This window comes from Ambystoma mexicanum, chromosome 3p (genome assembly GCF_040938575.1).
Source record: "Ambystoma mexicanum isolate Mex_15411 chromosome 3p, UKY_AmexF1_1, whole genome shotgun sequence".
Lineage (NCBI taxonomy): Eukaryota > Metazoa > Chordata > Amphibia > Caudata > Ambystomatidae > Ambystoma > Ambystoma mexicanum.
The window spans coordinates 765,387,660-765,403,697 of record NC_090925.1 but is presented as its reverse complement, the minus strand read 5'-3'; the positions used below and the strand labels follow the sequence as shown (position 1 = coordinate 765,403,697).

The 16,038-nt window shown below is 45.9% G+C and overlaps 1 long non-coding RNA gene across 1 annotated transcript in view; it reads left to right on the top strand.

Moving 5' to 3' along the window:
* LOC138579600 (uncharacterized) overlaps positions 1–13,122 on the top strand; it is an 80,095-nt gene extending 66,973 nt beyond the window's left edge. The window contains exon 3 of the long non-coding RNA XR_011304091.1: positions 11,425–13,122. This is a non-coding gene — a long non-coding RNA (uncharacterized lncRNA). The remainder of the gene's footprint in view (positions 1–11,424) is intronic.
* Positions 13,123–16,038: the final 2,916 nt, after the last annotated feature.

Here is a 16,038-nt window from a genome sequence, read left to right as displayed (position 1 = left end):
AAGGAACCAGTTGAAATGGATTTATATTTTTTAAGAATCTGGCCTGGTTGACTAGGAGGCTACCCTACATATGGTGAACAGGAAGCTTTCAGAGTTTAGCCAAAACCCAGTCATGGTAACAATGAACGGCAGCTGAGCCTGAGTCTCAGGATAGTGTGAGCGGTGGGGTCAGGAGTCCTTAATGAGTCCACACAGAATAACACACAATAATTCAACTTAAACAGTTATACAAATATTTATTTAGGCTTTTAGAACAGACTTAACAATGAAACTAGCAGGTAGTAATAGCACACAACACTCTATAATGCAAATGTATACAATCTTCAGTATGTTCATTGACAATACATCATCAAATAACTAGCCATGTAAAACAGGTAAGTTATGCAGATGTAGTTCAAATAATTCCCTAGACTTTAGAAGTTCAATCCTAAAATGTATGGGACCTAGTGCCCAAATGTCACAGGTTCCAACGCAGTCGGTCCCAGGTGTGTATTCTCTAAAGGAATGTAATGAACTTGTGTTGGTGGTTCAGAATATTTTCAAATCTATTTAAAAGTTCTGCAACAATTTACTAGAAGACTGGCAAGCTCTCCTCTCATCCAGGTGGAAGGCTAATCCAGAGACCGGATACTTAATGCAGGTTAAACAATCAAAGGTAAGTAAGAGGGCAATAGGAGACAAATTGCTGTTCCCAATGTTATCCTATGGAGGACGGGCTGGGAAGGACAGGCACAGGTATGCTTACTTACCCACCTGACTCTGATTTTCCCAGGGATCACGATGGGTCATCTGGGAGCATGATCTTCCATCCTTTTTTCGGGTGAGAGGTGCCCAGGGGTTCCAGGCTTCAAGTCGGGTGCAACTGTAAGATGCAAGCCTCGTCGATGACGAAATGCAGACTTCCATGCAGACCTCTTCAGGACACTTCATGGGATGGAGGAAGGCGAGTTCCAACGATGATCACTATTTGCAGGCAACATCTGGTGTCCTTACAGTCACGGTCAAAGAAGCAGCTTGAGAACAGGTTCTGTTGAGAAACAAACTGTTGGAGGAGAAGACCTATGGCAGAAGCTGGCGACTACCGAAGTTCCCGGTATGAAAGCAAACCAATGACAATTTTGGCAAGGTAGCCTACGAGGGAGCTGGTCAGTCCACCAACACTTCCAAAGGCTCTGATGGGCTGGATCCTCAAATGACATTGTTAGTTGGTCCCACTAATCCACGGCCTGAAGCACCACTCAGGGTCTTCGAAAATCAGGCAGGGGAGCAAGGCATCGCTGGGGAGGACAGTGGAGTGGATCTGTGCCACTTAAGGAGTAGTCTTCAGGTCATCAACGGTGTGCTCTACGAGGGATTCTTGGCTGCAACGTAGATCTGAAGAATAGCTGTAGAAGTCATGCGCTTAGCTAAAATCCAAGCTGGATGCAAGTCCAAGCCCACCAATGGAAAGTATCTGTACCATTCAAACAGCAAGTAGTTGTTCAATCAGGGACAACTGCTGGTTTCACATCCGCCCCAGTTTCCGACTTTCTAACCCCAGTGATTTGGACTGGGAGTCTCTCTCTGTCTCTCTCTCTCTTTCACTCTGTCTCTCTGTGTCTCTCTCTCTCTCCCCTGCCCCTCCAGGTACATGACCTGAGAGGACCAAAAGGACACACTATGATATGGCCAAAGAACAAGTGACAATCTTGGGTCTCTGGCCACGTTTAGTATCCATTCACGGTAAGCATGAATGTGCACACCAACTGCTTCCCCCATCTTGCCTTTAGGCACATATACAGAAGTAACCAAAATCCCAAGTGTAAAAAGCTAGGGTGATACAAAAGTATCCCCATTGCACTGCATTGTAAGAAGGTTTGTGCAATGTAAAAATACAAGAATTCCAAATGGAAACAAACTTCCCAGTACTGATAGTCTGAAGGCCTGATCAGTTTCCCCATAATAAATGAGCAAAAGGGAAGTGAAGCTGAATGCTTTACTTCTCTTCAAAAGGCCAGGACAGGAACAAAACTGGAGCAAAAAGAATAGGGCTCCATAGGAAACTATGGAGAGTAAGTTGCAAAAAAAGAATCTTTCCTAACACTTAACACTCCTAGCGGGCAGAGTAAGTGGGATCCCTCTCAAGGTGACTCCACCTTAAGGGATAGGAAAGCCTCAGAGATGCTCTGGTCACCATTCCGACCCCTAAAACACCAACAACTTTATGGGGTATGTAGGAGCTAAGGTGTATGATATCATATGACCTCTTTAATAGTGTCTGACTCGGCTTCTGACCCAAACAGTCATCAGTATGCCTGGACAACAGCAGAAAGGCCAGCCTCCAGGAGGCACATAATTTAAGGAAGCTATCAGGAGAGAGTCTGGTACAGGCCCACAGAGTAAGTGTGCCTCAGCGGTGGTGTGGCATCTTGCCACGTAGCAGGCACATGTGGAGTATAAACCGGTCCCACAGACGAACAACCGGGACTGTCCACCGCAGGAGACCAAATGAGACCAAACTACCTCAGAAGCCCTGGGCCAAATCCTGATGGGCTGCCAAGATTGCATTGCAGTGAGCGGAGGAGAGGAGATGCTGGCCGACGCAGAGCCCAGTTGAGTTGTTAAGCGGCTCCACAGAAAGAGAAGGGCCAAAAGGAATGTGGAACCCTTCTAGGGAGCACTGCCAGACAGACATGTACTCTGGCTACAGAGACATGGGAGGTGAGTGGCAATGCAGTAGACAAGCCCTGGTGTAGGCAAAATACCCAGAAACCCCAGAGTGGGGGTGCGCAAAAGAAAGCTTAGTTGTGGGGAGGTAACCAAGAAACCCCAGAGTGGGGACAGGAGAGGTGCCCCGGAGCCAGAGAATAATCCAAGTAGCCCTAGAGTGGGGAAAAGGAAAGCAGCAAGCCTCTGAGCGCGGAGCAAACAGAGAAGCCCCAGAGTGGGGAGAAAGAGACTGAAAGGACCCTGATTGGGGAGCAAGACAGTCTCCCCAATGGGAGAAAGACAGACTTATAACTAGAACGAGAAACCATTGTATATGTACTATATACTTGGATGTGTAAGCCTAGTCCAAAGCCTCTGCTGGACAGACACAGGGGTAGCAGTCAGAAGCCATCAGCCATACCTTTCATTGGGCAATGCCCCAAAAGTACATCCAGTTTATCATTTTGAGTGGTAGGGAAAGAGGGTGGGTGTAGATTAGGATTCTGGACAGAGGACTTCATTTATGTTGACAACCTGATGAGCCCACTTTTGTCTTTTATTTTTTTTAGATTAAGGTTTATAAGCATAGTCTTAAGGAAAGATGGGACCTTTTTACACATTACACAAGAATAAAAAGTGTGTGAAACATGACTTTTTGTTTGTCTCCTAATTCTGACCTACCACTGTCAGGAAAGAGTTTTTTTTATTACTTCTGCTTTCCCTCTATAGAACTATATTCCCCCCCCCTAAACTACCCACTCTTTTTTTCTCTTTTTGTTGAACCTGTCCTGACTTTTGAAGGTAATCAATGCAAGGGGACTTCTACCGCACCCCACTGTAAGGTGATGTGTCCAGTGTGAGTACTTTATATCCCTTTCTCTTTTGTTTTTATAACTTTAGTTACTTTTGTATGCTGAATGGGCTGTTGGCAGCAGGTATTTTACTTTCTCGTTTTCACTTTTAGCCTATAATGCCTTGTACAGTACCATATACTCAAGTGGCAAGATTTTGCCTCGTCTTTTGGCCATCCTGCCTTTTGGCCTTCTTCCTGCCCTTTGAGGGCCGGATATGCCAAGTACGGTAAGCCCTTTCATAGGCCACACCTTGGCTTTTCTGGGCAAAACAGAACTGTGTGTGTTGCTGAATGTTGGGGTCCAGGACTGTCTGGTCCCAGTTGACTTCTTGGTCAGTGTCTGGGCAATTGTGGCAGCAAGAGGCTGTCGATCATTGGACAACCCCTGCCAGTTTGAGTGGTACAGATCCCTTATATCCGGTAGGCCCTGGGGCGACAAGCTCATATTTAGTATAAAAGTACTACTCCTGCAACCATTCTTCTGATCATTGTTTGAGTCAAGAATCCTTCAAAAGGGAGCAACCCACTATTGTACTCAACCAGCATTGCCTTCAGAACCTGTTCCGACAAAGCCATACTCTTTTGTTGCCCCTAAGACTTTATTGGTGAGGATCCTGGCCTTGGAAGCCTTTGGAAGTTCCCCCGGACCACCCTGTGGATGGACTAGCTCCTGCCTAGACTACCTTGCTGCATTGGTCCCTTTCTCTAGTCAGACTTGGGACTCTGCAGACCCTCAGCCAATGAGACAAGGGGCTTTCCCCAGAGGTTACAGTTCGTCAGCACGAAGAGGGGCCTTGTAGCACTAGCTTCTTTGTCTCCATCACAAGGGTCATCTTTTGGCGTTGGATTTCGGTAGCCATTGTGGCATCCTGCCTGGATTGTGTCTTGGGGCTCCTCTGTCAGAATTGGAGTAGTTCTTTCATCATCCCAGGGTCATCCAGCTGCCCAGTGTCAGGAAGTCTCACCTTAGTAAGAAACTGCCAACTCGACTGACCTAAATAATGATGCCAAAAGTGACCTCTAGATTCAATCCAACGGATCCAAGACACAAAGTAAGTGGGCCCAGCAGAGCCCAGAAGCCTCAGAAATAGTTTGACAGATCCTGAGTACAGGGGTTGGGTTTCTGTTTCTATTCCCCATCTCTACATAGGATTTAAAGGGTGCTAAATCCTAACCCTACCCCTCACTTACCTGGTCATGATCGGTGGAGTTCTGCCCAAAGATCCCCTCCCTGGGCTTTCATTAAGGTGGGCTGATTGGGAGAGAGGACCTCTTAAAACGTTGGTTTGCTTTGTTCCTCATTGTTTGAGAGACACATGTTAGCTTTGTCAACACTTGTTCAGCCTTCTTAAGATTTCTTCTTCCTTGCAGGGGTTTAACTTTGTGATTTGTGATTCTAAAGCCACTAGATCCCATCTTGTTTAGTGATGGAAGAACTTTTGCCATATGGCTTTGTATTGTTTCCAATGGATTGCATTCCTCCACAGATTCCCCATCTTGATAGATATCCAGCATCAGCCGCTCTGAAAATGTCAACAGGGGACATAGTGTGACTCAGCGTAGTCTTTGTTAGCATAGTGTTCGTCCATGCCACTCCTAGATTTTGGACTTGCCGTTGATTGCCGTCCTTCAGGGATGCACTACGCCCCCTTACCTCAGTTCCTTTATTCCGTGCGATCTGTTTGCTATTTGGAACACAGCTCCATATTTTTTTATTTTTCTCTAATTCGGATTAAAAAATCCTCAAGCCAGAATGTCAGGTCCTAAACTGTCCAGTTTCAGGCAGTGAGGGGAGCGCTTGGCTCAAATGTTATTGGCAGACCTCTCCCCCCGACTCTGTGTGGCCTACCCCCGGTAAAGAATGGTAGGGCAGGCATCATAAGAAATCTAAGAATCGATCACGATCCCGTAGCGAGTCCCACAAATCTTCCTCGTCACACAAGAAAAAGAAGCGCCAGCATGAATCCGATTCGTCTGATGACAGAGGTAAATCATACCCTGTGAATGGGGCTTTGAGGGTGGAGTGGGAAGAATTTAAGAAGCAAATGATGCAGTTAATCGAAAACACAGTGGCTGGTACGACTTCAGACTCTACTATGGCAGAGTCTGCACCAATCACATCGGGCTCATCCGGCACCAAGGTAGCTAAGGGAGGTCCAACGCCCTTGACCTCTGGAAACAAACCTGCATAGATGTTGACGCTGCCATCGGTGCCTGTCTTGGATCACACTGAGATACCATGTTTGTCGGGGCTACCGCTGGATCAAGACTATGCCCGAGACCAGGTTGGATTTCTTTGATTCTATGCAGTCTTGATAATGATGGGGGGTCTGATCCCTTTTAGGATGGAACCACTAGTCCCATTGGCCCATTTATATGTCTGATCAAGCAGGCCTACTGGAGTTGGTGGAGGGCCTACACGACACAAGCGTACTGGACACATAACCTGACATTGATTTGCAGCAGGTGGGCTTGTATGCATGCCAGAATGCCCAGTATTGCAAGGTGGTCATCGCTCTGGGTCTCAGCGCTCTGTCGAAACTGCTTCAGTAATATGACCTGACTGACATTCTCAACAAAGGACTGCAATTGGAACAGGCTTTACCGTTCAGTGCCGCCATCACAGACCCCGTCATCCGTCTGTGGCAGCACCCTTGCTCGATGAAGAGCTTGTGAAGAAATATAAGCCAATGAGGGGCAACCTCCTATTTTTATCGGCTTATTCTAACCCGGAGGACTTGTATTGCAAGCCGCTATGGTGAATTTGAGACCCTAGACTTTGACATCTAACCTCCCAACAAATCAGTCAAAAAAGGTTGTTGACTTGTTCAAGAGCACGATGTGGGTGGCTGTGTTCTTCTAGGTTTTCAGAACGCATTGAAAGTGACAGAAGTCTACACATCAAAATTGACATGCGTATGGTGTATGACAAATGTTTGTCTTACATACAACATACAGCTTAACCAATGTTACAGTCAACAACATCTTTAATTACAGTACTGTTTCACTTTTTTGTTAAAATACTCTATCTAGTCCTGGCTGTTGGAGTTTTGATCCTCGTTACAAATGAGGTATAGTCACCATTTTCGCGGGCTCCCACACCATTCCAATATGGCTGCCCCTGTTGAAGCACTCCAAGCATACAAGTCGTTTCCATGACAATGGAGGTCAAGGCTCTGTACATATGGTGCGCACAGCGCAGATCCCAGATCTATACGGATACCAGCGGAGAGTGTGCATCCATGCCTTCTATATGACACACTTAGAGTTTTGATTGTGGTAAGAGATGTTTCTGTCCCAATACCCTTTATGCCTCCGTGTAACTTATGCATGCAAGAATGCTGCACTAGACCATACTGCAGGAACGGATCACTTAGCATGCCACTTAGGATCGGCACATCGCCCCAGGTAACCACCTCATTACGTGAAAGTGATATTACGTGAACTTAGATTTGGGACAGATCGGGTTTTCAAGATCAAACGCCATGTTTTTTGGAATGTTCCTTTCTCACTGTAGAACATTTCACTTCGGTCTCCTCACATCCGGTATGAGAATCAGAGAAGCATGTTGTGTATTTACTGCACAGGATGACAACATTTTGGCTCCTTTGATTTCCCACAAGCGCCACCACTGAACACCATGCACTGGCAGGGTGCTATAGAGTGCAGCACCAACGACCAAGATAGCCACCTGACTTTGGTGTTTCTTTTGAGACTACTGATCATATTTCAGTGGCCTCACCATGACTTCACCACTATAACTGTCAATACGGTGCAATCATAGCTTGTGGCGATTCCTGTTAGACTAAGGTGATATTCTTGTTTCTGTTCTAACAGACTGCCAACTACAAGACATTTTTGAGACTCATTCCCTAGCCTTGAAGGACCCTTTACAACCATCATTAGCAGAGCCCCACCTACACTGTGTTCAACAAGGAACACACAGTAAGCCCCTTACGGGTCTCTTCATTAATCAGAACAATAATAGCTTAATAATTAATGATATACCAGAATGGCACCAAGTGACTCTAACATGGCATCCTTTTAAATTCCACAGATACACATAGGACTCATCATTCATTGTCTCTCCACCAACTTTTCTCCCATCCTGATGAAGGCCGCCCAACTCTAAGCAGCTCAAATCTGCTAATAGTGACTGAAACACACCTGTGTCGACAACCCTTTCTACAGTGTCAAAAGTCAACACTGTCATTTTCAAGCTGTTTGAATCGGTTAATGTAATTGAATTTGACTCCCAATAGATGTGATGGGACCCACTTGTTTTGTAAAACATGTTATGTAATATGAAGAAAAAAAGTGTGTTCTTTCCTATATATGCATTGTTTTGCCGATCCCACCGGATCATATATATATATACATATATATATATATAATGTTTTGATTTGTCTTGTGTAAATATCAAGTTTAAGGCTACTACCCACAACTAGGATGACCTCTTGTTTTATGCAATGTATTTCGTTATGACACCATTATTCTGCAAACTCTGAGTAAAACATTCAAAATATTAATTCAGAGTCACTAGAGTTTTTTTTTTTACATTCCGGATGCCCTGACCAATTGTGTATATTATCACAGGTTACACTGGTGCAGAGGCTCCATTTTAACAGAGTGGCCCTGGGCACTCAAGAAGGGAATGCTTGCCCCTCCTCCCCTCTAAGAGTCACCACCGTGGCACAAATGGTCAAACTTTTCTGGAACTCCAGTCTTCCGGCGCCTGCCTTCCTGCACCTCTTAGGCCTCATGGCATCCTATATTTACCAGAGGCGAGGCTCCAGATGAGGTCCCTGCATTGGCTCCTCAGGAGTCGGTGGTCGCAGTACTCGAACAAGATGTCAGATGTCTTTCAGGTTGCAAGGTCAGTTGTTCATGATCTTTCTTGGTGGAGCAACAGGACCAACATGCTGGCTGGAAAGCTGTTCTGGGCACCTTAGCCAGAGGTACAGTTGATCATGAACGCCTTCCTGAAGAGCTGGGTCAGGGGCTCATTACGGGTCCCTTCAATTCAACGGTCGCTGGTCTTGGAAGGAGAGTTGTTGCCACATTAATCTGCAGGAGCTACAAAGCAGTCAGACTGGCACAGACTGCTTTCACACCTTCAACCGGGGGAAACATGTCCTGGTTCAAACAGACAACACAGTGGCCATGCAGTAACTCAACAAGCAGGGAGTTGTAAGGTCAATACCCCTGTGCAATGAGGCAATGCGGCTATTGTTCTGGATGCTGGAGAACGATCTTTGCAGCGCATCTGGCAGGGGTGGGGAATAGGCTGGCGGACGCTCTGTGCAGGCAGAGATTGGTCTCCCACAAGTGGGAGTTTTGCCTGCAGATCATTTTTGAGATCTTCACCAGGTGGGGAACCCAGCCACTGGACTTGTTTGCAACAAAGGACAACGCAAAATGCAGATAGTTCTGTTTGAGGGAATTCCCCCGGACTCCCATGGGGTAATTGGGGAATGCTTTCCTGGGGGAGTTGGTCTTCGACCTTCACTATGCATTCCCACGATAAATCCTCCTGTGGATTCTAAGGAGGTTGAGGAGGTTCAGGGCTCACTTGATCCTGATCACCTCGGACTGGGCAAGGAAGACATGATACCCAGACCTTGTGGAGTTGGCAGTTTGCCCGCCTCTCCAGCTTCATCAGAGGTCAGACCTTTTCAACCTAGTCAGAAGGCAGGTTGCTTCACCTGAACCCAGAGCCTCTCAATCTACATGCGTGGTTCTTGGGAGGTTAAGGTATGAGGACTGGCACCTGGATGATTAGGTTTTAGAGGCGCTGTTTTTACTGCATACAGACCTTCTACCTGGTTGCTCTATGTGTCCAGATGGAGAAAGTTTGTGGCATCATGTAAAGTGAAAGGAGTAGATCCCATGATGTGCCCCATCTCCACGGTGATGGTTTCTGTTGGTCTTGGCCATAAGTGGGTACATTTAAGGGGTATCTTGCTGCAGGCTTTCAGTTTGTCATGCCACCAAATTTGGACCACCTAGTCGGTGGCGATGTTCCTCACCAAAAAATAAAACATGAAGAGAAGAATCTTGTTGTTTTTAATAGGCTTCACGTGCCTCTTCCGTGAGGTTTTCTCTCGAAGGCTGTGTCCAGAGGGGGGAAAAAAGATGGGAAGCTGAGATAAGGGACGCAGTGCATCCCTTTACGTTCGGCGATTGACATCCCGTCTGCGCCACCACAGCGGACACATCCTACTGCCCATACAAACACTACTGTAACTGCCCTAGCTGACTCAAATACCCTGGACTACTGACTGCGCCTTAAAACGCCGCTTTTCGCATCACATGGATAATAGATATACCTCCACTGTTACTGCCACAGCTGTTTCAAAAAACTTGGATTGCCGAGTGCCCCTTAATATAACATGGCTCCCTTCAATGCTTGGGAAACTTCCCACCTACCTTGCCTTGTGACGGTATACACCTTACCACTTGGCATTGACAATCACCGCGACTGTGAGCAAACAGCTTTACGTGGCTGCCGGTTGCTTTTTCCCTTACACCCTGGACAATCAATCCACATTATGTTTACTCCCCTGATGAAGATGTGGTAACATTTCCTACTTGTCGAAACCGGTTGGGACTGGTTAACTACAGGATCCCTAAAAAAAAAATTACATTTTTTAAAAAAATAATTATTTGGGTACTCTAACTCCTGAACCAAAATAAATGGATTCATGAGACCATACATTGATAATTATGTGTTTGCTTTGTGTAATTTTGTGTAAGGTTGTGTTGCTGGTATGATTGAGTATATAATTTATACATTTGAGAATAGAAATGTTGCTTGAGTTTTCAATTTCTCTGTTCTAATGGTTTATTGTCCATTGGATCTAGATTTTGTTCTGTGCTTTTTAATTGTACGATTTTATTCTACTATAAAAAGAAACTTAAATAAACATTTCTTTGAAAAATGATGACCTAGAACCCTTTTTCTATTGTTTAATTCACTCTTCCCTGGTTCCAGAATGAGGGACACCAGGTTTTGCGTTTCTATATGCAGACATTTAATTTGTCATGTCACCAAATTTGAACCACCTAATCGGTGGCGATGTTCCTCACCAAAAAATAAAACCTGAAGAGAAGAATCTTTTTGTTTTTAATAGGTTTCAGGTGCCTCTTCCGTGAGGTTTTTTCTCGAATGCTGAGTTTGGTGGGCGGGGTGGGTGAGATGGGGAGCTGAGCTAAGGGACGTAGTGCATCTCTTTAAGTTCGGCGGTCGACATCCCATCCGGAGTTGATGAGTGGCATGGCTGAACATGAGTGAGTCTAGAGACGATGCAGAGTCGCACTATGCCCTCTCTCTCAATGTTCAGATTAATTGACAATGGATAGGATATCTATCAAGATGTGGAATCTATGCAAGAACCCATAGAAGGAACATTACTGGTAGGTAATTTCTCCTTTTTACTCTTTGGATTACTTACCTGTTCTCTAACTGGTTTAAAATGTACATCTGATTTCTACACTTGCTTTACTACATTGGTGTTCTGTCAATCAGATCTGTGTGAAAAGTAGTGTTGGTGCTCTTTAGCCAGAATGACCAAGGTGAATGCACATTTGTTAATAGTGTAGGTTTACTCCTCCAGCATTAGAGCTTTCATAGGTTCACATGCTGTTTGAATGTTCCCTGTCGGCAGGCTGGGAATCCTCTGTAACATTAAACCAGTTTACATTTAAATTTAAAAAACTTGGTTCATTTTGCCCAACAGTCAATAAACTGGTCTCCCTTAGCTCCTCCCCTGGCAGCCATGTTTGGATTTCTTTGCTGCATGTTCAGTGTTGGGAGTCCTCAAACAATCTCTTCAATGATTTGATTTTTTTCTTCGTATTTTCGGTTTTCTTCAACTTTTCAGAATCCAAGAGCTTCCCGTACTTCTCAACGCCCTGTGATGCTGTTTCAGCTTCCTTTCTTTGAGTTACTTGGATAGTGTCTGAGACACCATGGCTGATACCAGGAAAAAAAGCCTTTTCAAGGCATGTTCTACTTGTTATCTGAAGAACGTATATATTGAAGATCTTCAGGACGACAGCCTCTATAGTCTTTATCCTGCTCATGAGATTAACAACTGCTCCATTTGCCAGTCATTTTCCAACAAGACGCTCCAAGACCGTCACTGAAGGTTGGTGGCTTGGTTAGATGATGATGCAGGGGCCTCTGTCCTCAGTCATGCTTCCCTCAGGCAGAGCAGACCCCTAGAGCGAACGCCCCATTACAAGATGCCAAGCTCCCATGATTGATTCATTCTTCCTGTGGGGAAAGGGCAAGAAAGGAGCATACAACCCATGCCGCAACTGCTGCATAGTCATTGACGACTTGGTCTACAGTCTCAATAATCATGACCTTGTCAATAAAGTCTGCTTATTAATCTACCAAATGCCTGTCCACATCTTCTGCGGATCTGCACTAGTCGACAGTCTGCTGCCCCATTGACTGTGTATAAACAAGTAGAGTCTTCTGTCCAGTCGATGACAGTCCATGGTCCCTTCAATGCCCATTCCGACGGTGACCTTGTCGACTACTCTCGACCGAGCAAAATCCTACATCAACTGATATTGCAAGCAAGAAAGTCTGTGGTGGCCATACCCACCTCGCCCATGATTAAGGTGAATACCTCTTCATCTGCGACGCAAGAGGGTCAAGACTTTGTGTCTGCACTGTCTGCCTTGCCAAGGCCAACATATACGCATCCATTTTTTTATGGTTGCTCCATATGTACCTTCTGCTGTCCCAATTCCTTTCTTGGTCCCGTGGAGGAGATATTACAACATGCCATTCACAGATTTTGAGGGTCCTGAAGGTGTTTTTCTGATCACTACGTGCAGTTCCACCAACTGGTCCAGTTGTTGCTCCAGCGATCATGCCTTCCCGCAGGCAGCCCCTGCTCTCTCTGCCACCGATTGTGAATCGAAGTGGTCCTGCGATGGGTCAAGCAAAATCCCACGCCCAATTGAAAGTCTTCAATGTTGATACAGTAAAGAAAGTTCATGGCAAAGTAGATAAATTGGTCCAAGCCCGGCTGAGGGAGGCTGATTGAAGATTTTGTGTCAAAGTGGATCTGATACAGGCTGAGGGGATCCGAGGTGAATGATATATCACCAAAGAAAATTATGCATATGTGAAATACAAAAAGGAAAGGAACTTTATTGCAACAGGCCCTCTGAAAGAAGAGACTTTGAATGGCAAAGAGACTTTGGGACAGAAGGCCATGATGTTGAAGTTTTGAATTGCACCCTCATGTTAGAGAAGCCAGAGACTGGGCTAAGCTGGAGTGTGTCGCTTTGTTGTGCTCAAAACATGGGGAAGGGAAGCCTACGGCTTGAATATCCTGACATATGATTTCTTGAACACTTTTTACTTATGCATAACATTGTAACATTGTTTCCCACACTATTTGTTTTTAGAGGTTAAGGATTGGAAATAGGTTTCTTAGTATAGGCCATTTTATTTTGAAAAGACACCACTAGGACTGTGTTATTATTATTTAATGATCGTAGCTTGCTCCCATCTTTAGATTTAGGTTTAGATAGATGTTTTTCAAACCCAATTGAAGTTCAATAAACACCCTTGATCTGTGGTCACTTGTCCGTCTTACTGTTGATACCATGCCTTCCTTACAGTACCCAAGGTCAGTCATCCCTTCATGGCAAGGGACACAGGGGTGGCACCACCTACACACCCACCATCCTCTTCACCTTTGATACCAAAATGTATTCCGCTGACTACGAAAGTAGTCATCCTCACTCTCGACAACCAAACCTATCCCATCGTCCACTACGACCAAGACATCCGCTTTGTCGATGACAAAGATCAAAGATACATCAACGACAGGTTTTACACAGTCGATGATAAAATGCAAGACCACGTCAACAAGTAAAATGCTGTCAACGACAACTACATTGTCCATTCTGAAACCAAGGGAAGCCTCTGTGGCAGTACAGGATCCTGTACCAGTTTCCTCACAGGACGAGGAAGGGGAGGGTGTCATGTCACCTCCCAGTTCCCACCAAGCTGCTGTAATTCACACACAACACAATTCTGTGGATCCTCATCAGGCACCACTACAGGCACCTGACAAGCCTGTGGCTGCATGCCTTCAAGGGGGTACAGTTCCACCCAGAACGTCCCCACCACCATTTGCACCGGCTCCTACCACACCGGCTTCTAGGGTTCTCTCCTTAGAAATCCTCAACACTCTAACTGGAATGTATGAGTGTGATGGCTTCATCCCTGCTGACAGCGAACCCAATGACATTCCAACCAGGGATTCTCCCCTAGATGAAATCTGTGCATTTCACTTGCTCATGGGCATGGTGGTGAAAATGTTTTCCCTTAAATCAGAGGTGCAAAAGAAAGACATTGCAGGGGGGTTGGGGATTGTTACGCAGTTGGCCCTGTACCCATATTTCACATATTAGGGAAGTCTTTAATTGCGTTCGTCATGTTTCAGTTTCAAAGAATGACGAGAAATTGTATATTCCATTGTGCCATTGTTATTTAATGTTACTAAGGTGCCACACCTTCCCAGTGCCCCCTCCTTGAAGCAGAAAAAAGACAGTTTGCTATACCAATGGTGATAACATCATAGAAAAGCCACTATAGCCATCCCCTTCCTGGAAGATGTCTGGGTAAACAGCCTAGTCATCGTGGCACACCCTGCCACGATACTGGCAAAAAGAACAGATTTGAGAAAAAGTACAGGGTCCCAAACTCTGCTCCTGTCTGCCCACGGGCTCAGCCCACACCTGATTCCATTGTACCTGCGTGGCACGCGAGAGGGCAGCTAATCAGTCTTCCTTGTGCTCCGTCCCTCCAGACAAGCAGAGTAAGCGTTTGGACGCATTTGGCAAACGGTGATGACAACGGCCGCCACCACAATCAAGGCAGCTAATGAAATGACCAGCCTCGCTCGCTGCAATCGCGTGTTATGATATAAGCTGGGGCCCCTGCTAGAGGTCCTTCCTGAGGACAAACATCAGGAGGCTATTGACATTTGCATGACTGAGAGGCGTCGTCGGATCACGCCATTACAGTGTCATTCCGTCAGCTCGATAATGGAGCTGTGCTGAGACAGCAAGTCTGATTTAAAGTGGCCAACTTTCGTCTGGAGGTGCAGGCCAAGATAGTGGACCTGCCCTTTGATGGAGTAGACCTATCGGGGCTTGGGGTAGGTTGAAGAGACTCTACTCTCCAACAAAATGGACACAGACCGCACGCTCTCTAGGCACATTACAACAGCTGCGCCATTCCTTTTGGAGTGGGAAAACCTGGTTAGGCAGGGCATCACGAGACTATCGCCCCTCATACCAATTCTCCTACCTGATCTCCTCGTACAAGACCCCAGCCTACCAGTCGACATATCAGTACAAGGGGAGATCCCAATCATATAGAGGCACTCTGTATTGCCCTGACTCCTCCCAGTCCAGTGGACAGTTGGCTAAGCAGCCCTGACTCATCTAGGACCCCTGCCTCCCACTTCAGCACCGCAGTGGGAGGGAGGATTTTTTTTTTGTTGCAGTTTTTCGACGAATGGTGAAAAATCACATATGACAAATGGGTGCTTTCTCTACTCCAGCAAGGTCATTTGCTGGAATTTGTTACAATAGCCCTGGAGATTCCTCCTGTGAACAAGCCGGAAAAGCTTCACTGTGTGCTCTACCAGGAGGTACATGCTTTGCTATGCAAGGATGTAGTGGCAAAAGTCCTGACCACGCACCTGTCATCAGGAATCCACTCTCATTACTTCATGGTAAGGAAAAAGTCATGAAACAAAAAATTAGGGGGTTGGAGACCATCTTAGATATAAGAGTATTCAACAAGTTCTTCAAGTCACAGGCCTTCCATATGATGACAGAGCAACAAGTCTTCTCTCGGTTGCAGCAAGAGGATTTTCTTGCGTCGCTCGATCCGGTGGATGCATATTTTCACATTCCTATTCGACACTCACACCGCTGATACTTATGTTTTGTAGTGGCAGGGGTGCCTTATCAATTCATGGCTCTGCCATTCGACCTCTGTTCAGCCCCAAGGGTTTTTACAAAATGCCTTGCTACGCTGGTGGCACATCCATACTTGGCAACCCTACCGATTTAGGCGGTAGGATACCGCTTTTTAAGCAGGCCTACCGCCTACCGATTTTTTGACACCAAATACCGATTTTTTTTTTGTAAAAAAAAAAAAAAACTTTTTTTTTTTACTTTTTTTTTTTACTTTTTTTTTTTTCCACGTCAGCTCGGGGGAGTCTTTCAAGGGCTCCCCCGAGCTGGCGTACCGGGAGAATGCGTGGCATGCAGGCTTTTAATGTCAAAGGCACCCACGGCGGTGGGCTAAAGCACCCCTCTGCCGTGGGTGCCTTTGGCAAAAGGCGCCATTAGCCCCCCACCACGCCAGCTCGGGGGAGTCTTTCAAGGACTTCCCCGAGCTGGCGTGGCATGCAGGCTGTTAATGTCAAAGGCACCCACGGCGGTGG